This window comes from Copadichromis virginalis, linkage group LG2 (assembly GCF_057382275.1).
Source record: "Copadichromis virginalis isolate Kocher_CV1m ecotype Utaka linkage group LG2, C_Virginalis_male_GT1.1, whole genome shotgun sequence".
In the NCBI taxonomy this organism is placed as follows: domain Eukaryota; kingdom Metazoa; phylum Chordata; class Actinopteri; order Cichliformes; family Cichlidae; genus Copadichromis; species Copadichromis virginalis.
The window spans coordinates 33351440-33375307 of NC_140619.1; the positions used below are offsets into that span (position 1 = coordinate 33351440).

At 39.0% G+C, this 23868-nt stretch overlaps 1 protein-coding gene across 3 annotated transcripts in view; it reads left to right on the top strand.

The window, feature by feature from the left end:
* Positions 1-705: 705 nt before the first annotated feature.
* Positions 706-23868, top strand: part of mid2 (midline 2) — a 163719-nt gene continuing 140556 nt past the window's right edge. For 2 of the 3 annotated variants that reach the window (XM_085430977.1, XM_085430961.1), the window contains exon 1: positions 706-1171. The gene's annotated coding sequence lies outside the window, so the exon portion shown is untranslated. Of the gene's footprint in view, positions 1172-1373; positions 1434-23868 lie in introns of all 3 variants that reach the window. The other variant, XM_085430969.1, reaches the window with a different exon arrangement.

Consider the following 23868-nt stretch of genomic DNA (forward strand, 5'->3'; position numbering starts at 1 on the left):
TACAGCGAGAGGAATCGTTGGCTCTGGTGTGTTGTAAAGCATTTGCTGGGTCCACGTGACCCCTAAGATTGAAAAAAAATATGCATATAAATCAGGACAAATGATGGCAGTGGCGCCCACTAGGATGGCAGTGCCCCAATACATAAGACATCAGCGATCGATGAATGGTGTGGTATAAAAATAATGTGGAAATGTAAAATATGGCTGTTATCACCGGCTCTCAAACCAATTAACGCTAATGATGAGTCTAGCATCTCTTACACTTGGTCGTAACAGCTGTTAAACTGTGATTGGTGCCTGGGAGTAGTGACATCATTACTGGCTTAGATTACAAATTATTTATATGCCTGTGAGAAAAGAAGGAAAACAATCTGGATTGTGGAATAACCCAAAAGGGTTATCCTGACAAAATTGTTATTATTAGTATTATTTTTACATTGATTAATGGTACAGCCTACATATAGGATTCTAAGTTGTTCATTTTTATTAAACAACATTGAAATATTGTCATCTAAATAAATATAATTTATCTACAGTCATTCGTGAGTTAACATCTGAAAGGAAACTTCCATATAATTATAAGTAAAATTTTATGTCTTTATAATCAGCGGGCCAAGGCGACAGGTGTATTATATTAATCGATCCAAATTGCTAAGGTGAAGCCAAATGACAGCGACACCGTGAGGTCACAGGGGATGGGAAAATGGTAGGAGGAGGAGTATGGGTGCGCACAGCTCGGGTTTTTTGAACGGGCTCTAAAGCAGCGGTGTAACCGATCCCAGCTGCTACTGTGTGGGGAATTGAGAGCTATTCCCGTCCCCCGTATGTTGATCACGTGTCCTTAGGGGACGTTTGCTTTGGGGATCACTTTGGGAGGTAAACGCAGCGCACCGGTGCGCGTAGCCAATTTGGAGAGAAACATCCTTAATAATAATCGTAATGATCCACCGGAGGATCAACCGGATCACTTTTGTTTCGGGGCGTTGTCATACACCCTGTACACTGGCTTGCTTTACACAGATCAGTAAGGGACTGGCACTCTTTGTGTGCTTCGTGACTCACTGACTTGTCAAAACTTCTGCGCTTACGAACCGCGATCTTTACTGCGAGCATCACATTGTTGCCATCTCCTGCAGCGAGTCGACGTACGGAGCTGTCACTGCGAGCCGAGGTAGGCTGTGTTTCCTTTATGTGTGTTGTTTTGGCGGAATAGCGAGAGTAACATGCACGAGAGTGCACACACTGGCTAGGAGCATGAGTTAGTTTGTGGAAGGCGCACGCTGTGCAGTATTGTGGGTTCCAGGGTTGCAACAGTGTAATGATCCATGTCAAATGATACAGTAAGTGTATGACTAGCTCTTATCTGTGTACAGAAACCTGCATCATGAAGACGTGTGTGAATGTGTGCCTAATCTTCTGCTTCGAAAAAGACGGTGAGAGAAAACAAAAACAAATGCGCTCTTGTACGTCTGTGGTGGGCAAATATTATGTCAGGGACTTAATGCAAGTGTTTAATGTTCACAGTGGCCTGCAAATTTATTCTCAAAAGTTTTTAAGAGTGCTAAAATTTCTGCACCCCTGTTGACAATGTCGCTGTTGAATATTCTGAATGAACTCTTGGAGTTTTGGAGTGGATTATATTAAAGACTGGTGAACATGCTTTAGCCTTTATGCTCTCATCAGTTTAGCCATTGTATACTACAACACAACATTAAAACCACTACTACAGCTGAAGCCTATGACACTCATCGTCCAACTACAATGCTGTGCTCTCCTGGGAAATCTTGGTTTCTGGCATTTATGTGGATTGGATGTTATTTTTGATATGTACCCACCTAAACGTTGAAAAACAAGGCATGTTTCATGACAATGGCGCTCCCAGATGGCAACAGCCTCCCCCATTGGAACACTTGCACCCCACCACACCACAAAAAACAGTTCAAGAACGATTCTAGGAATGCGACAGAGAGCCCAAGGTTTTGACCCGGCCTCCAAACTGCCAGATCCCAGTACAATAAAGCATTTACAGGATGCCCAGAACAAGCCTGCTTCTCTGAGACTCCACTCTTAAACCAGCAGGAGGCAAATGATCCACTTCTAATGTCCTGGTGCTTTTTCACACATGCCCATGTCTCAATCAGTTGCAGCTGTTTTAACAGCACAAGGTGGACTTGCACCACACTGGGCAGGTGGTTTTAAGTTTAAGGATGACTGATGTAGGAAAACGGGGACTAACCTGAGCTGACTCCTAGCCACGCCCTGCTGCTTCCAAGCAGCATTAAGAGAGGCAGTTTCTCATTTTCCCCCCAGAAAGATTAAAAGGAGATTTTTTTTAGGAATACATATAAAGTTGATTTTCTGAACAATCGCAGGAACACCAGTTGTCAAGTCTTGAATGTGTTTTGATTTTATGTGATGAAAATTTCATGTTATTAAATAAAAATGCCAAACTAGTCCAGCAGAAGGCACAAACCAATGCTGTCACCACAAACCTGCTAATAAATGTAATATGAATCCTGCAGAGTCCCTGTTGTGATATTAGACTGTCAGCCTGGTTATTGTGGAGACAGTGCTGCAGGTGACTGTAGAGGGACTCTGGCTTTGCCTTAAGAAAAGTGTAAAATGTCAGCCCCTTATCAATAATGCAGCACACCAAAAACAGTGGGGAGTAAGAAAATGGAACCCACTGTTAGAGACAGTTACCTAGTGCTTCATCATTATTCACATAATTGTATAACAAATACTTCATCAAAATCTACTTGGAGTAATTACCAGCAATGCAAATGTTTCCATTCTAATCCTAGTGCACAACCAAAACAAACCCATATGATGAGCTTTAATGTGCCATATCTTGTCACGCTGATCACCAGTGAAACAAATTTAATGTCTATTACAATTTTTTTTTCTTTTTAAAAATGGTGGTTCATCTTATAAAAATGATTTATTTCCCTGCTCTCTTACTGCCTGTCTTGTTAATGCATGATCACTGTGGTTAATGAGACAGGTCTCAGTGCATGGGGACTGACAGTTTCAGAGACTGCACTGCTAGTTGGGTGAACACAACTGACACCCTCATTCATCATGCATCCACGGGGTGCTGCTTGCTCTCCTAGTCTATCCACGCTGCGCTTCTCTCCCCTTGTCTTAGTCGAGTCTCGAGTTGCACCCTCAGATGATAATTATTAAGACATTATACTGATGACAATAGCAGTGCTTTTTTTTTCTGTAAAAGAGACAGGGAGTCAGCTTCTACGTGCTGGGATGATTATAACTGTGAAAGAGGGTTGGCGTTTGTTGTCGAGGTTGCAGCTGCACGATTTTCAAGAATAGATGTAAATACCAACTGTACAGTAGTGTACCTGTTTGTTACTGCTGGCAGCCAGTAGCTAATTGTGAACTAGCCAGAAAATCAAAAGCTGACTTGTCAAATATGCTTTTTTTTTTTTTTTTAAGAATCTGTGATAATACTTTATATAAAATGAATATGAAGATGTTTTTCCCCACATTTTTGTAACCAAATAAATGAAAACAAGTCTACATTCTTTTGTGCTGTGCTTCATCGGTGTTTAAAATATGTTACCTGACCTGAAGCAATAATATAAAGGTGCAATTATGAAAGCATTATTAATCTCACTAATCCCGATGGCGTGCCATGGTGCAATTTTAAAATGTAAGAGATGTAATTAGCCCACATATACCATAATTACTGAAGTCTTGACTAAAATTTGTAAGCTTGCATATTGCAGTATCTCTGAGATTTACTCTATTAAACTTTGATGCTTGGGAAAAATCAAATGAAAATAGCAAATAGGTGAATCCCAGTTTTGTGCGTTTGTCTGCAGCAGCAGCTGCAGTCCTTGAATGTCACTGTTCACAATCATTGTTTGCATAGGGAGGTTCTCTGTACATGTAAGTCAGCTTATCCCCATAGAGCAATGAGGCAGAAAGGATATATAGCATGGGGATGTTTTTACTGAGGTCTGTCTGTCAACACACTGGTGCCTGAATGGGTCTGAATAATCCATATCTTTAAGAGTCCACTTGGCTATCACAGGGTCTGTCTTAAGAGCAGGAGGGTCGTTTGAGGATTGCGGCTCTAGCTTCCCATGGAAAAAAGGCTTTCTTGTGAAGAGGTGGCTCATTAATGTGTATTTTTGTGGCAAATTGTGCGTGTTGTAGTAGCCAACATGTATATTGCCTCTAAAGAAATGAATTAATTGGCTGGTTATACTCTCAGGATGTTAATGTAATATCGCTACAATTAATGCCATTATCTGTAGACGTAAACTCGATTCTTATAGATAAATTGGAAAACCTACATGGATAATGTGCTGTAAAATGTTTGTGGGAGCGCTCCAGACACCTTGGTTTTCATTGATCTAACACTTCAGGACACAGACCTAAAATCTAAGGTTTCTGCTTCTCTCTCCATTGCTGACAGGATTTTCCTTTTGGAAAAACATCCAAATTTATAATAACAGGCAAAGCAGATTTTGATCTTTTCAAGAGTACCTTCCTTCGTGACATTCCTCCATTTCATACATCAGATTATATTGGCAAGACACCAGAAAAATGCAATTTCCCTGCAATTTCACTCCTTATCTCACAATATTATTTTGCTTTCAGGTCTAATAGAAATACAATTATATTTGTAGTGCAGAATCGTGGGCTGCTCCCTGATCTTCTGTTTGAGCTGCGTAGAGATTCCTTCAGCATGCTGCGGTAAATACAGACCAAAATAAAAACAGTCAAAGCCACGTTTACTTCTTGTCTTAACTGAACAATAGGCAATTTCTCCAGCCTTCTTACAAGTGCTGCCTATTGAGTAAAAGCCAGCTGTGTTTACATATTTGCGTGCCAAATAGATTCATGCCTGCTTGCATCTGTGGTCCCCTGTGCGAGTTTGGATGTTTGTCTGTAGACACTTTTCTTATCCAAAAGATGGAAATTGTGACAGTGTGACAGAATAACCTCGGGTAGGCAGGATGCAACTGACGCTACACTGAACAGCACCACAGGTATCTCTGCCAACACAACGGCAACAGAACACTACAGCCTCCAGTCAACATCGCAGTTTGCCTTGCTACTCATCGGGGGTTTAATATTCAATTATGAGGGTCCTCCAGTTCAAGCTGTGCTGGATGGCTTATGGAAAAGCCTCGCTGATTGATGAGTGGGCATCTTAGCTAAATAAGCTCTCAGTTTGCCCCTGAAGGAGAAAAGAAACAAGACAGATGGCTTGTGGGGGTGTTTTTAACTGACGTGGCAGAGTTTTTTTGTAGCTTTGCCTTATTGGTGAATATGTGTGGTAACAGAAGCCTTATCGCCAGTGTCCAAACAGATCAAGCCTTAAGTGAAGTCATAAAGTGCTTTCCTTTAAAATACTGGTTTTGATGACTAGTTCTTTAAACCAAAAAATATCAAAGAATGCGTATTTGAAAAATGAATCTTGGAAGGTTCAAAAGTTGAAAGACGTTTGGTTTTTTCTAAATGCTTGCCGAAGGGTACCGTGACAGTGTCATCCCACTGCCTTTCTGTTTTAGAACTGTGACAGCCTGTCAAACTGTCATATCCAGCTGAGTCCGAGGATGTGTAGGTCTAGCAGTGTAGTGCTGACAAACAAGCAGACAGAAAAAGTGGTAGAAAGGGAGAGAGATACAGGCGGTTGAGCATTTGCTTAGGCACACAGAGGGGTGAGTAGCTTCTCCTCTGTCATCTCATGGCAGATCACATTCCTCAGCAGTCAGGTATTTGGACCTTGCCAGTGGGCTGTTTTGTTGGCTGAAAGCTGGACCAAGCTGTCAGTCAGATTAACACTGTGAGCCACTGGTGGGAGCGCAGTCCTATCCTCAGGGGCACAGCCATTTCAAAGATCTGTAAATCCCCAGCACTGAGCATTCACACACAAACACACATGGGCGTGCGCAACCCCCACCCAAGAAATGAGGGACGAGATCAAGCCAGGTCATGGGAGGCTCTTTCCAAACAAAGTGTTCTTTCGGGAGACTGCTGCCTTCTCCGTGCCCTTCATGCACATGTGCATGCATTTATCCTCAAACACCCACACAGTCACACACATACACACACACATTCTCCCTCCTGCCTCCTCCAAATGGGGACAGCAAAAGCTCTGGCACATGGTTGGCTATCCAGTATCTATGGCTTTCACACTCTAGTCATTATGTACTGTAGCCAGTATGTTATTGCCTCCATATAAAAACGCATTAACGTGAAGTGTGATCTGGTAAAAGCCTTTGTAATACTTCATATCTAAGGATATTCTCGGAGTATACAAACTAAAAATTTATTGGGCAGACAAAACTGGATCATGAAGCGGCAAATTGATTTTTCCCCACTTTTTGCACTGATGACAGTCACAATATGCAGTCAAGCTGAATGGACTAAATACATTTGTATAAGGTCTTTTAACCCATGTTGTGCCAGCATGGCCTGACAGTGGTTCTTGTGATGTCAGGAATGTTTTCCCTTTTCAGTATTTCACTCTAAATGTTAAGTGGGAAGGAAAGTTCAAAGCAGTCATCGTATGTGTTGTGCATTCAGAAGAACATAGTGCTGCTTTTCCGATTTCAGAGTGAAGCTCCAGAGTAGGCATACTGCACGTAGATGTAGCGCGGCCTAAATGCACTGGAATGACACTTTTTATTTTTCATGTGAGGAAACAGAATATCTGCAAAAAGCATAATTGAATTTCAGTCATCGCTAAAACTTCATTCATGCGTAAGACCCAATAATGAATCACTGAATGGTCAAAGGTTTCATATTGACATTTAAAGCCTCATTGATTAATTCAGGGCATCCACTCATGCCTCGAGTAACCTTGCATGCAAGAAAACATTCTGCCGTAAAAGCTGTTGGTAGCTGATGACTGCCTTCAAACAACACAGGATTCAATCGTTTTTTCTTTAGTTTCTGTATTAAGATGAAAAGGCAGCCAAAGTTTAGCGGTCCCATCTTAAATGGTAAAAATTAACTAATAAAAAGGAAGTAAAACTAGGATCTGTGGCGTTTTTTTTTCTCCTTCATTCACACGAACAGTCTGTTTAAAAAGTGGCCATTTCTAAAAAGTAGAACTGAACTGAACTTTAACATTCTTCCTTTGGTCCCCCCCTGCTCTGTTGAACTTACTGTTTTTTCCTCTTTATTTAAACTCAACCTTTCGATACCCTTTGATAGAGCTGGTTGCTGATTTTGATGTCATGTCTGTCTCACTGTCACACCAGAGATTAAGTGACAAGGAGACCATCTTATAGGGAGATAATTGAACTGTAGCGAGAACAGTGATGTGAGGGGGCCATATAGTGCCTGATAAAGATGGTCAGACAGGCAGATATGGAGATGAGGGTGGAAGACAGATGAATTTATCATCCATTTATAAAGTTAATCTGACGTTTTGTCATGTGCTTACATGGCCTTAGAGAGGAACCGCAACTCAGCCGTATGCACGCTCGAGCAAGCATTGCTGATGTGCTTTGATAGTTAAATAACACTACACGTCTGCACGCGCTCCTCTGCTGCTTTCCTTTATCTCAGACCTGGGATCAGCCATAAATACAAAGTGGTTCCCATCTTCCGGTCTTGTATGTCGTAAGGGTTTGGATGTGTTTACTTCCCAGGAGATGGTTTGGAGACCACTGTTTATCCTCTGAGACCACTGCTATGCAGCTCCATTTATGGCACGGCCCTCTGTGAGGTTGTGTTTCTGTCTCTCAGTGAACAAAAGCTCTATATACTCATCTTCTGGCGTTTCTCTTGGGCTTGCTCATCTTGCTGTGAATGCAGGTGAACCGGTCTGTGCAAAGTGTTCATACACTCCTCTGTTATAAACCTTTAGTCTACCGATTTTTCAGTAGCAAGAAAATCCGTTTTTGATTATTAGTAAGCAATGTTCTGTTGGAAGCGCCACATAAAGAAAAGGTGAACAGTGGATGCAAGTTGGACATGCATGCATGTTGTGTGTAGATAAAGTTTACCTGGGCCTTACTAGATCTTTTTTTTATATCCAATACTTTTTATGTCTTCAAATTCTTTGATATTTTCAGTTTTATATGATTTTTAGGTTTGTTTAACACTTCACTTCCTCTACAGATTCTGGCTGTTTTTAATGTATTTAGAACACATATAGTAAAATTTCAACATATGCCAGTATGTGAAATTCAATCAGACTGTGATTCTTATCATCTTGATTATTATCGTTCAGTATTACTGTTCATGCACAGAGCCAGCTAAATGACTCGATCATGCTCCTCAATGTTATCAACCAACTCCCCCTTGAGTGTTTTTAGTAGAGGAAGATTGCATGACCGAGGTGACACGTACTGCATTTAGAGCAGGAAGGTGAAGTTACGCATAACTAAGTAATCCAACACAGTGGCAGAGATGTTGATGTTGTGATGCTCAGCAGCAAGCCGCTTGCGGTAATCTTAATCTATCCAAATTGTGTTTAACCAAAGGAGAAAAAACAGCTGCCAGTCATTCTTAACACAGGCACTTAGCTGTGCTAGGAAATAAAAAGGTTATGTCTCAACTTCTTCTTCTTAATTCCACACTTGCAGTTTATCCCTTCCCAAGAAACACAACAGCTTTGTAAAGTGTCTTTTTTTTTAGCTTCATATTTAAATCCCTTAAAGAAAACTATTATGCAGAAAGAGATTTTCTGCTGATAGTGAAGAGCAATGACTTGGAATGAACCTTTAGTTTAGCTACGCTGTATAAAGCATCATCTAATTTTTATTCATCTTCAATGAACGTGAATTTGTGAATACCGCATATGTAAATGTCAACATACACTCCATCTCCAGGCACATGAAAAGCTATTCGTTTTTAATTGTTCTTGATCACAGCCGTCCTCTTACTTTGCTATTCAATAGCAGTACTACATGTATTAATGATCACATACTTTATTCATGGATTTCGGTTGGGTGTACAGGCTGCAGTAGTTTGCATTGAAGATGACAGCGACCTCTGGCCGTCCTCTGTCGCCACTTGTTTTACTTATAAAAAGCAGCGGGTGATCTGGGTGGGTAGGGCTTTGCTGAATTCACTATGATGAATTACTCCTAACCTCTCACTGTCTTCCCGACCTCTGCTGCCAAAGTGCAATGTAAGGATTTCCATGTACATGCATGCATACGCTTACACTTTACTTCCTCCCGCTCCTCTCTCTCCTTCTCTCTTTCTGTCTTCTCCTCCCGTCTGTCATTCCCAATTACTGCTTGCGTCTCTGTCTTATTCAGATTTATTCGATACACATACACACACCCTGGCTACAAATATGATCTAAATCTTTCCTTTGTAGTTTGTAATCATCTGCTCGCAGGCCATCTTCGTTCTTCGCACGTCGCTGCCAGTTTCCAGCTAGATTATCCGTTACTCGTCTGCTGTGTTGATGAGAATGTTAATTTTTAGGTTTGTAGATTGAAGAAATCATTTGACACCAGCATGCGGTGTTAAATTAGAAGGTCACACTTTTTTGTTTGTTTGTCTGTTTGTTTTTTCAGAGACCCTTTTAATTGCTTAAAAAAAAAAAAAAAAAAAGGTTCTGGAGGATCTAGTGCTTCTAGTATCATTGCCCTTTTCCACCACGACCACTGGGTTTTTCACACGGAAAATAAAGACTTACTGTTACATCATGGCTTTTTCAGATCCTTTGGTTAAATTCCTCAGCTGAAGAGAGAGGAAACCTATCCTTAGAAAACCCCAACAAAAGCAAACTCACATAACCCAACACAATCTGAGATTCCTGGGAATAGGCCGGCAGCCCATTCTCCCCAACACATCTCCACCACAACCCCCGGCATTCTGCGGCTGTATTTAGGATGTGATCTAAGATTGAAAACACACACGTTTTAATTCTGCCAGTTTGTTTGTCTGTTTGGTTATCACAGAAATGCTGTGAAACATATGAATAGGTCCTGGGTGTTGTCACTCTTTCATATGTGCTGAGATGTGAAACCATAGTGCTGCTGATTGTGTTTGAATGGGTCGAGATAATGAACTAGACGCTTTATGTAAAAATTTTATCACAGCACCACTGCCTGTGTGACTTCATAATCGCACCCTTAACGCATTCACTTTTGAGTTAAGAGACCCAAGTGGATTGGTTAAAGGCTATTTTCTTTGTGATATTCTTTGATATCCCAGTAGATTTTATAGTCCCGTTCTTCTCTCTCCTGCAGGCAGAGAGAAGAAAAGGTTTGGATTTTCTTTTTCCCAAACATTGCCCCAAGTACTTTGAACTGATTTCTTTTTTTCTTTTCTTTTTTTCAAAAGAAGGCTGTCTAAGCAGATCTAAGACACTTTTTACTCTGTTTTAATGAACATTACATCACCAACTGACAGGTTTGTACTTATGTGACTGCCTCATTATTCTGGTCCTATCCTGGCATTCTTGGTTGTAACACAGTTACATTTATTTTGTAAAGCTTGGATAAATTGCAATTATAACACATTTTTCATTGATTGGTCAGTCAAAGGTGCTTAAAAATCATTTATTCGCTTACTTATTATTTTGTGTGTATGCTAATGTGGTTATAACCCAACATTCACATACAACAGCAACAATAAACTGTAAGAACACAATGATCCTCCTAATAGTGCATCAAGCCAGTAGTTATTCTGGACAGGGAATCTAATCTCCTCAGAATGACAGCGTTTTTAAGCGATGTCGACAGCATATTGAGCCTTAGTTTCTCTTGTCCTTCCCAAGGGATCTTGCCTGTGCCTTCAAATCGAGCGTGGCATATAGTATTTCTGCCTTGTAATTAGATCCTTGCTACTTTGCATGTTAACTGTGGGACAGAAGCAGTGTGATGGTGAAACATTTGTCATGGAATCACAAGGCTTCACTTGTGAGGCGCCATGTATAAAGACAACTTCCATTTCTTTTCCCAGTGGTCATACTGCATTAGTGCTTTTGCAGCTGACTAATATTTGCTCCCTGGGAGTTATTATGTATCTCTTATGTATCTTATACTAAATACCGCTGTCCAATCCCAAGAGTGGAAAACCAGAGCAGACAGCAAAAACGCAACATTTGAACCTCTGGCAGAATAGAGATGTTCGGTCAGTTGGTTAATCAATCAGCCAATTAAAATGAACTCTGAACATTTAAAAAGACATCTGTGTTAAAACAGTTTGTGCTGTTATGTTATTTAAAGCATCAGGGAGCCTTCCACTGCATTGCTTGCTAGTTAGATTTTGTTACCTTTTAAATAAAGACAGGCAGACTCTTTCTCCTGTTTCATCGTCTGACTCGTCTTATGCAAGACAACCAATTCTCTACTAATGTCAGAGAATTGATTGTTCATGTTGAACCATGTTTTTGGGGGTTATTTTTAATGTTGACTTTACTTTAAATTAATTAGCAAAACAGCAGCATTTTGTACCAGACACCACGCCAGGAGCTAGGAATCAATTTGACTAAATTAATTAACTTTGGAAAAGCGATTAACTAAAAGTGCTCACATTTAAGAGCAGTATTCCCCCGCGTAAACACACTGATCATTTCCTTTGCTATATAGCTTTTCAAAGGCTTCAACCAGCTGACCATAAGTAATGCTTGATAATAAGACTAAAACTAAAAATGAGGAAAGAAACAGTACCTGACTTCAGATGCTATAGAGGCAAAAGATGAGTAGCCCATGTGCTTAATGTGTGTTTTCTATTAAAGTTATGTTGTATATCCCTATGGGGCAAAATTAGTAACTTTTTGCAAATAATTTAAAAGCTCGATCATTATGAATAGAGTCCGACTGATATAGGAACGTTAAGAATAATATCAAAATTTGGTGACTTAAAAATCCAATACATAGCAACCAATATTTTGTCTTTCAAACACAAAAAACATAAACAAATTTTGCTAAAATTTGCTATGTGTAGTTTTATTATCACAATAATGGATTACTGTTTTACACTCTCTCCGAGTGCTTCAATAAGCTGGTTGTTGTGTTTGTGGCGTTCGAAACGTGTTGTTAGCAGGTAAGTTGCCGAGTGGTGGAAAAAACATGAACATTTATAGCATGTTTTTAGGGTGTTTTCCCCATCGTTTTGTTAGTTTTTCATTTTTTATTTATCAGCATTCATAAACACCAATGCAGATGCATCAGCAAATATCTAATATAAAAAAATGGCTAACTATTATATCAGTCAGGCTCAAATTATGAATCAGTCTTTCATAATTACTACTGACTGTGAAGCACTATGGTCAACACTGTTGTTTTAATATGTGCTATATAAATAAATTTTGATTTGATAATTAATCTATGTTCCAAAGTGTTCAGTGAGATGCTACATTTTTGTATTTAAATTATACCATTTGCAAACCTTGACATACACTTTTATCATCTTATGTGTGAATAAGTCAAACCATTATACACTTGAAGGTTTTACATTATCTAGTCTACAGTAAAGCTTGGGTTTAGGTTTAGGTTTCTAAAACATAGCAGTTTGTGTCATTAAGTATTTTAAAACATTTTAACATGTTAGTATCCATACAACCTACTGCTGCAATTACATTTTTTAAGTGGTTCAAAGATATTTTCAATTTATTCAACACATAAAAAAATGTGGTAGCTTTTGTATCTCCTTCATAAGACATTATATTGCTTAAATGGAAGAAGAAATTTGACCTTTAAGCTGCCTTTAAGCTCTTACTTCCTTTGGCTTCGAAGAACATGTGCTGGTGAAATGTCATGTTACTATATATTTTTCTTTATGTTTTTCTTAGTAGGTGAGACCATGGGCAACATTTTTCACATTTTCCTTCATAGTTCAGTGACACAGACTTGACATATGCTATAAGTCAAGAACAGTTTCTGACTTAACTTATGTTAGTATAGCATATGGCTGTTAACTGATGTTAAAATATTACAAGATCCTAACAGAACAATACAATGAGATGTCAAGGTCATATTTATACATGTATTTAAATGGAAGAGAAGCAAAATCTATTTATTTACAGTGGGGCAAAAAAGTATTTAGTCAGCCACCGATTGTGCAAGTTCCCCCACTTAAAATGATGACAGAGGTCAGTAATTTGCACCAGAGGTACACTTCAACTGTGAGAGACAGAATGTGAAAAACAAATCCATGAATCCACATGGTAGGATTTGTAAAGAATTTATTCGTAAATTAGGGTGGAAAATAAGTATTTGGTCAATAACAAAAATACAACTCAATACTTTGTAACATAACCTTTGTTGGCAATAACAGAGGTCAAACGTTTACTATAGGTCTTTACCAGGTTTGCACACACAGTAGCTGGTATTTTGGCCCATTCCTCCATGCAGATCTTCTCGAGAGCAGTGATGTTTTGGGGCTGTCGCCGAGCAACACGGACTTTCAACTCCTGCCACAGATTTTCTATGGGGTTGAGGTCTGGAGACTGGCTAGGCCACTCCAGGACTTTCAAATGCTTCTTACGGAGCCACTCCTTTGTTGCCCGGGCGGTGTGTTTTGGATCATTGTCATGTTGGAAGACCCAGCCTCGTTTCATCTTCAAAGTTCTCACTGATGGAAGGAGGTTTTGGCTCAAAATCTCACGATACATGGCCCCATTCATTCTGTCCTTAACACGGATCAGTCGTCCTGTCCCCTTGGCAGAAAAACAGCCCCATAGCATGATGTTTCCACCCCCATGCTTCACAGTAGGTATGGTGTTCTTGGGATGCAACTCAGTATTCTTCTTCCTCCAAACACGACGAGTTGAGTTTATACCAAAAAGTTCTACTTTGGTTTCATCTGACCACATGACATTCTCCCAATCCTCTGCTGTATCATCCATGTGCTCTCTGGCAAACTTCAGACGGGCCTGGACATGCACTGGCTTCAGCAGCGGAACACGTCTGGCACTGCGGGATTTGATTCCCTGCCGTTGTAGTGTGTTACTGATGGTGACCTTTGTTACTTTGGTCCCAGCTCTCTGCAGGTCATTCACCAGGTCCCCCCGTGTGGTTCTGGGATCTTTGCTCACCGTTCTCATGATCATTTTGACCCCACGGGATGAGATCTTGCGTGGAGCCCCAGATCGAGGGAGATTATCAGTGGTCTTGTATGTCTTCCATTTTCTGATGATTGCTCCCACAGTTGATTTTTTCACACCAAGCTGCTTGCCTATTGTAGATTCACTCTTCCCAGTCTGGTGCAGGTCTACAATACTTTTCCTGGTGTCCTTGGAAAGCTCTTTGGTCTTGGCCATGGCGGAGTTTGGAGTCTGACTGTTTGAGGCTGTGGACAGGTGTATTTTATACAGATGATGAGTTCAAATAGGTGCCATTCATACAGGTAACGAGTGGGGGACAGAAAAGCTTCTTACAGAAGACGTTACAGGTCTGTGAGAGCCAGAGATTTTCCTTGTTTGAGGTGACCAAATACTTATTTTCCACCCTAATTTACAAATAAATTCTTTACAAATCCTACCATGTGAATTCATGGATTTTTTTCTCACATTCTGTCTCTCACAGTTGAAGTGTACCTCTGGTGCAAATTACTGACCTCTGTCATCATTTTAAGTGGGGGAACTTGCACAATCGGTGGCTGACTAAATACTTTTTTGCCCCACTGTATATGGCATAATGTGTGATACAATATGTCTTAACACATATAAAACACTATTTTGCACAAAAAGATGTATTTTTTCATTTTAAATTATGTAATTTTCACATTCATCTAAACTTTAGGCAGCAGAATAAAAATATGGTATATCCAAAAAGTAGCTTTCTTCTATTGGAATCAGTTTTGTCCTTGAAATTTTTTTCAGCTGTGAAGTTATTCTGCACATCTTTGATATCTTTATTGGGAGAATCTTAATAATCATGTGCAGAGTGAGTGTAATCATTCTACCTGGTTTCAGCTTTGAGCAATCAAGTGTGTTGCAACTGAAACTGTCTCTCTTTTAATGTTTGACTCATTTTTGCAGGGTTTATTACATTTCTTTGTATTTATATATTTGTGTCGTAAATGAGTCTTGATTAATTACTAAATATTGCAGTGAAAGTGAAAGGGGTATGTTGGGGATTAATTGCATTTAGCCAGCTGTATTCATTCTTTACTGAATTTTTATCACTTTAATAAAAGAAAACACCTTAAGCAAAAAAGATGAATCAATTTGCGTGGATCAAAACACATTTCCCTCCTACTATATGCCTAACAGCTTGATGTTTTTCGCAGCTTTCCTCTCCATATGAAAATTTGATGTTATATTAAGATAATACTGTCACACATTTCCTCACTGGCCTGTTTTTAAGGCAACTTTTCTTCTATTTCTTTTTTTTTTTTTTGCCTCTGTGTCTAGCAGTGACAGCTTCAAATATCCTCTGATGTGGGGAGTTACTTTTATTCTTGAATTAGGGACGTGTTTTTATGTTTGCCAAGAAGTAGGCCTATTCTCCACCTCTCACTCTGAACTTTGCTGACAAGGGAGATGCTAATAATTAATGGCGTTTTTGAAATCTCTTTTAAGATTCTCTAGGAAACTGCATAAGGGCGGGAAAGGAAGTACATAAAATGGCTTGGAGCGTGCAGCAAAAACAAAAAAATCAGCCACAGTCAGATGGGAGTTTTTTTTTAATCTAGAGAAACAAATTGCAGTGTCTCTCTTGCTCGCAGACATACAGAGACACACCACAAACATATGTGACCCATTTTGGGTTCCACTTCATAAAGTGGGCAGCCATATAGTTATTATTGTTATTATTAGTTCATGTAGTCAGTTCACTTTGTACTATTTGTGACATAAGGTTGCAAGCCTGCATTTATACTAGTGTGTGATATGAAAAGCTTAGAATTAATAAATCATGAAAGGTACTATTATAAATAGTACTAATAATATAAATAATATATAAATTAGACAAAAAGTCTACTTAAAATATCTGTAGATTTTGACTGGATGGTTACTTGTTGATTACCTCTTTAGGACCTTTTCCCATATATTTTACATACAACATATTTTCAAGGCAACATACTTTAAATAAGAAATTACTAGAACAAGGAAAAACCCTCAGATACTTGGCAATATGAGGAAATAGAGTGGAGGTAGACACCTGAGAGCCTGCAAGACAGAAGAGGGATGAAACAGATGGAGAAGGAGATGAACAGGAACAACTATGATAGGAAGACAGATGGGGGTGTTGAGGAGTAAGGGACCGTTTGGCACCCAGTGGGTGCCCCCATAAAACCAGTGCCCTTTGCTGCTGTTACAGTGTGTACGCACGCATAGAAATGTAAAGCTGTGGCCTTTTTTCTCTAAAGAAGAGGTCTGTTTCATAATGGATTTCTCAGGACATGACTCCTGCCACCCAGACTGTATTGAATTTCACCAGCAACAGCAGCTCCTACAGCACTGCTATTTAATACTGCAGGAGACTACACCATAAAATGGAGAGTTTTTATTTATTTCTCTCTATTATTTATTTTATTTACCTGCCATGGGTAAGGTGATTATGCTTCTGTTTAGCGCACACAGTAGTTTGCATTTTAATGCATTTACTCTGTACATTTGTGTATGTGTGCGGTCTCTGAGAAAATAAACTATTCACGGCTAATGATCACTCCAAAATGTAGTTGGATGGGTTGAAAAATTCAGTTGAAAAAAATCCTGCAATGCAGAGAAAATAGTTCAATCAAACTGAATAACTGTAGAAAATAAATTCATAATAAATTCATTGTCTGTCTAATGTCGCTTAGGATACTTTACTTGGACGTAACAGTGAGGGATTTCTGTGCATATTTGAAATGACAATTACTGTAGAGTCACTCCGTAGTCAGCTAAATGCCTCCACAGCTGCTGCCATCATGAAACCTACAGCAGGTTGAACAAAGCTTTTAAATTTGCACCTAATGGTGAGGCATCTCAACATTTTTAGCTCATCTGGCCGGAGGACTGATGAGCTTGAGTCTGTCCATCTACCCATCCATCCCACCAGTTCACAGTAATGGCTACACTAAAGTACTGATCAGATGATCATCCCATAGAGCTTCATCCAAATTGCACCCAAGGTCAAACTCAAATGTGTCATTTTCCATTTTCACATGAATTGTTACTCCTCTTAGATTACTGGATGGTTGGATGGATGGATGGGTGAACTGGTACTTATATAGCACTTTTCTGCTCTAACTGAGCACTCAAACCACTTTTTTAAGCCTCATTTATCCAATTAGACACACATCCATACTAGTACTTTTTTAATATCTAATTATTTTACCTAATATTCACTCACACACATGTTGGAGGCAACTTGGGGTTCAGTATCTTGCCCAAGGATACATCGACATGCAGACTGGAGGTGCCGGGTAATCAATATCCAAACTTCTGATTGGTAGACAGCCCACCTTACCTTTTGAGCCACAGCTTCCAGAGCCCTAAAGACCTTTTTTTTTCTCACATTTTAGCAAAATTTGTCCTGGATATGAATGTTTGCAAGCATCCCTGACTTCTCAGTGGATTTAAATTCACATTAGTTTGTGCAGCCAACCAGTCACAAGAAAACATAACTTTCGTGCTGTACGTCAAACAACCCATCAACTGCGATAGATCATGAGCAGAATTAACTACTATGATTCTGGTTTCTTCTTTTGTGATGAATCAGGCAGACAGTTTTAAATATTTAAACAAAACTATAATACATTATCTGTGTAATTATCATGACTACACGGGGATCAAATAAGAGGGCATAATTGCAGATGTCACAGATGTATTACTTGGGTCATAATGTATTATGTAATTAATCATTTTAGTAATGTGTTGTTAATTATTTATTTTAATGTGTTACTTACTTCTAATGAGAACTGCTGATGGCTCTGCCTATTTAAAGTCATCACAGCTGTTTCTCAAACCTATTCTCCAATAGTTGCGTGTTCATCTGCTTTGCCTGTAGCTACATTTAAGTGGAATTTTATCACACAACACACACATTTGTTTCAATGAGGAAGGGTAAAAGAACACCCTACGAAGACCTAAAATAAAAGGCTACCATTAAGAATAGTTTATTTTATGTCACTCTCAGTAATGATGTGCATAATCACAGCTAAAATCTTGTGTGTGTTTGTGTGTGTTTTTCCAGGAAACACTAGATGGCACTATGGATATGTAATCCCTGAGAAATCTTTCTCCCTCATTCACTTTCTTGCTTTCATATACAAAAAATATTAACAAAATTTTATTATGTCATGCAAACAGACCGATTACAAAAGATTTTCATGCTATGAAGAGGAAAATGGATTATTTAACAGTTTGTGTGCATTTGTGGCTGTAATCTTGGGGTAAACGCCTGTTTTTGTTTTCAGTGCAGGACCTGAACTTGCGCAGGACTTTCAAGTAGCAGTGCATGCACTTAATTAATGGAGTTACTACAACCATTCAAGGAAGAGCTGCATGACTCTTATAAACATGTTTGTGCCTGTATACATGAGAGGATGAGATTAACGAAAAGGTTGTATAGCTGTTTTTGTGGCGAGGGGGTGCTGTGTATGTAGGGGAATAAATTAGTGTGTGTGGAGTGTTTGCTGTAACTAATCGTGAGCATATATACAGAGTGTTCCTCTCTTAACAGCTCTGTGCATTTCATGTCATGTACTTAAATGTGTTCCATATTTGGAACCATTCAACCATTCATTTACCTCTGTTCTCCTTATATAGATATATATTTGCATGTATACATTTCATTTTGATTCCTAAACTCCTCAGTTTTTATTCTTTTCTTCTTTCATTTTTTTCCCCCTCTCACTTCCTTCTTCTCTCTCCATATTGGTCCCCTCAATAAAAATCAATGCGATCTAGCTAACCCTGTCTAGAGGCAGCTTTAAGTATCCTGGCGTCAATATGCCAGAAAACGGTGCCTGCCCAAGATGTTACTGCTCTAGTGGATAACTATGCGCTTCAATATAATTTCAGAAAAATGTATCTTCTGTGAAATAATGGATTTTTTTTAAATGTTATATTAGTTAATGCTGACACATACTCTGTGGTCAACATTTTGATATACAAAGCCAGCCAGTAGCTTGTTTCGGGCAAATCTCAAACTGTGTGACTTTGTATATGTAAAGTATGTAATTCCTACTGATGTATGACCATCATGCTGACAATATAGGGTCAAAACTGCCGTTACGCTGGCCTAGGGTCACTTAAACAGTGTGCCTGAAAGTCCTGTGACATCATTTGTATGCGTCAGCAATGCCACAACAAAAGAGACATACCTGCGGCTCCGTGCTTTTTGTCAGAATGGGGGACCGCAGTGTTTTATGTAGCCATTTCCCTCATTGCAAGGTTTCAAAAATGGCAGTGATGACTTTCATGAAGGAGATCCTCTTATGACTCATTGAGTGACCAGATGCTACCACCTAATGGAAAACCCAAAAAACCAAGTCAAGCCGTGCCAAGTAGGTACTAGTGGAAAAGGGCTATTAGAAATGTGTCAGCGTGAAGGCAAATGTTTGCTTCATACTTTTTAAAGTTCTACTACTGTTCGGCTAGTAATTAGGGATTGCAGACAAGTCATGTCTTGGATATAAGTATTTTAGTCTTGTTAAACATGTAGCATGTGACCTGCCATCAAGACAACAGATTGAAAAGCACTAAACCCAATTCCCACAATAACTGTCACGCAATATTAACTCGACAGAACTCATCCAAATTAGTTGTATTTTCTGTTCGATGAAAGATAAAGGAAGAATACAGCATCAAAAATAGTTGGGAATTGAAAGCGATTGAAGTGTTTGAAGCTTCAGCACCACAAACTTGATAAAGCACTTGCAGCAGTATATTTCAACTGACTTATTCAAGCAAAAAATAGTGTGCAGAGGCAGCAAATGCTCTAACCAAAGAACTAAAGATTGCAAAAGTTGTTATGGGTGACCAATACTTTTCTCAGGATGAAAAATTCTTTTAACTTTAACCAGAACTGGAGATCCACATCTATGGCGTAAAGTTTCATTCAATAATCTGAAAAGACTGAATTATACAATTGACATACAGATCTTAAAATCCTCTCTGTGCAGTCAGTATCTGTTCCTATCAGGTTATTACTAAAGGCAGCTGTACAGGCTGAACGTGGCCTTATTTTGCATTTGAGTTTAGATAATCTGTCATGTTTGGCTAAATATTGTGCAGCTCTTTCAGATTCAGTCCGGACTACTTTCTCAACAGCTGTGAAACTTTCTCTAAACAGCCATGGGTTTCAAAGAATGTAGACTCCTGACCTTTCTCTAGCATCACTTATTGAATGGATGGCCTATGTGTGTTATTATTTTAACAGTTCATTATTAGGGTTTTCAACACTGTAGAATATTCATCATTAACCATGTGCCAAATAGAAATATGCACTGGTTTTTACTTGTTACTTAGATATAACCACAACACACAGTTTAGTTTAATTATATAACCTTGAGGATTTCTCATAATGTAAAACCTACAGTATACATACGAGTGGAATCAATGTTCCACCAAACATTACTGGAGACCTCAGCCAGAAATTAGTTACAGTGTTTTGTTATTTACAATATGTTGTTCGTATTTTTTGATTGACTCGCAGCTTTTCTACATGCTTAACATGTTGGGATTTGCCTCTTAGTGACCTTTTCTCAAACAGAGCTAACAAATCAATCGCAGAGGAAGCTCTGTTAGTTTTAAACAAGCACGCTGTTCAACTCCACTGTTTACCCACGCTAATTAGAACACTTCATTGTCAAGAGAGTTGCCTGGCAGTGTGTGTTTGTTTGTGCCTGCGTGTGTATGTGTATAGACTTATAATATTCAGTAAGCCGAACAAGGCCACAAAAACTGACACAACAAGACAAGGACGGATTATATATTCTCTCTTCTTTTTCTGTTGCCAAAAGAAAAAAATCAGTTATTGATTTTTTTATTTTATTTTTTCCAGAAAAGAGTAGTAATAGGCTTGATGGTTAAGCGGTTTATTAAGATGGCTATTAGAAAACTGCCTGAAGCAGCTGCAGACTTTAAGTTGTCTTACAGTTAAGTTGCCAGCCAAGCGATTATATAAAGATAGGGGAATTGGGGAAGGCCTTGGAGGAAAGTATGACATAGCAACTTTTCTACTCTTAACAAGGAAATATCACCTCATATATCACCTCGTGGAGTGCTTCAGTAGGCATGTTTTCTAACAAAAACACAGCATCCCCCAAATTAAATATATATACATTCGCTGGCCACTTCATCAGGTTGGACCATTTTTTGCTTTTAGAACTGCTTTAACTCTTAGTTGTATGGATTCAACATGGAAACATTCCTCAGAGATTCAGGATCATGTTGATATCATAGCAGCAGGTCTTGCAGATTTTTCAGCTGCAAATCCGAACAATGCAAATCTCTCGTTCTACCCCTCTGTTGGCTTGAGATCTGGTGAGTGTTACGGCCATTTGAGTATAGTTCAAGGACCAATAGGGGGTCCATGACCGGACAATCCCAATCTGGGATTCTCCATCAATTGCGCTTAGAACTGAAGAAGCTTCTTAGATGAGAGGTGAAATGTCTTCAAGAAAACTTAAAGAAGTCCAGACGCTTTTCTTTCCAAGCTCCTCAGATGAAGGCATGTTATCATGCCCAAAGTAGTCTTCAGAGGATGGGCACACTCTGGTACTTAAAGGATGGATATGGTCAGCAACTTTTACGTAGGTTGTAGCATTTGAGCAATGCTCAGCTGCTACAAAGGAACTCATCCTGTGCCAAGAAAATATCCCCTACACCATTACGCCCCAAACAATGTGAACAAATGCACGATGGATCCATCCTTTAATTGGGTTTATATCTGCTACATTCAGAGATGCTCTTCTGCATACCTTAGTTGTAAAGGGTAATTATTTGAATTACTGTCGTCTGCCCGTCAACAAGGCATTTTTGCCCAGATAAATGCTCCTTATACACACACACACATAAAAACAGGTGAATGCACAGATACAGTGAATGTGCTGTTTTCTAATGTCTGTATCTAAAGTCCTTCACAGTTTAAAATAAATCAGTCATGTGACTCTGGTTTTAGAATTCAAATCATTTTTCTGAGAAATCTTTCTGAGCAAATCTTGCCAAATCTAAGCGCTAGAGCTCTAACATTAGATGAATGTTAGACTTTCATTCAATCTGTCTGCATGATAGATTTAGTTTTTTATGTTCCCAATCCTGGTCTTTGTCTCCTTAATGATACCTCTGAAATTTCCTTAAAACAAATGCAATGCAAAATGTTGTTCGCTGGATTTACATCCGCAAAGAAGACTATTACAAAGCAATGGTTCTGTTCTGACATTTGTATGGAATCATTCTGGAGATGATGTCTTATCAGTGTTATTGGATTTGAACATACCACAGCAAAATTAAATAAAGCTCGACCCACGACTGTTGACGCTTGGAAAATCTTCTCATCCAGAGTTATCTCCTGGAAGAGGCAATAATTGGTTTCAACTTTGTGTTCTTGTGTCTCTTCTTTGCTGTCCCCATGCCTTGTTTGCTAATGTTTGCTTTGCTACTGCAGTTTACAGTTGTGCTGTATATGTCTGTACCCCCCCCCCCCCCCCCAACCCCGTTTTAAATCAGTAAAATGTTGATCACAAAAAAAAGAAATTTGATTAATCTAAATTACCCTGATTACTGTTATCCTGTACATTCATAGTCTTGGGATTTATTTTACTGCTCAAGTAAAGAAAACTATTCACAAACTGTCTTGGGGTATGCATATATTGAAAACTCTGTTTATTTATAATACCGTTAGCTCAATTTAGCTGCTTTTTAAATAACATTGTGTTTTCTTTTCAAAATGAACCCGTGTTAGCACCTGTGAGATTTTAGGCTTTTCTCACTCCCAACCCTGTCACAATTTGGTGTCATTTGTAAGTGTGCAGAGTTAACACTGTGATACACAAACCTAGTAGTCTTGATAATGAGACTCAAAAGAGAGCCGGTGAGTCTATAAATATGTCTGTGTAGGTTCTCAGTCATCCAGGTCATGGTAGACTAAGGAGCTAGGAGGGAAAGCCACTGGACTTATTTAAGTTTCATAAAGATGTTTCAGTTAAAACCAAATGGTGGAGAGACCCAGGTATAAAACTAAATAGAGAGAGAATGAAATTTGAACCTTCTAATAATTAGAAAAGGGAAAAAAGTGGTTCCAAAATATGTCCCAAGTAACAACAAGAAGTAACAATGCTGAAACCTATACAGCCACCACCCTGTTTGTTTCCTAATCCAGGTCTTTCAAGTAAGACACAAGCCTTCATGTTGCCATAGATCCTTTATGTTACTCTTGGTGTCTTGCGTCATAGCACCGATGTCCCATTTCTTTTTCCATTGTCATTGACATATTTCCCTAAAAGACAAACCCACTATACCTTTAGGTGCTTTAAGAGTTTCTCTACAGTAGTGTGATGTGGCTGGTATGCATCTGTATTATTCATCATTAATTATTAAGGAGTAATGAAGTCAACCTTTAGAATCTGCCAGTTACAATCAAAATTTAGAATAAAAAGCACGCTTGAACAGGGAAATACATGTTCCATATATTCTTTTATGCATTATGTGGTCTATTCACAAATTAGTCTTTCGTTTCAAGCTTTCAAGTTTTTGTTTGATCTGAGCCAGAGCGGGATGTCTCTGTGTCTCTTTAGTACTGACTGTGCATTTCGTTGCATGCGTTCACAACATGCTGTTTCAAACACATGTGAACTTGGACATGGGTGGGTGTAACCGCCACTTCAAAGATGCCACAGTAGTAACTATAGCTAGTCAGAAAAAGGTCTTTTTGATAATGGTTGTAAGATCCCCTGCTTAGATGTTTGGCAGCTCTCCTCATGCTGCTATGAAGGACAGTCCATTTATTCATGTCCGTTCCCAGAGCCTCAGAAGCCCGG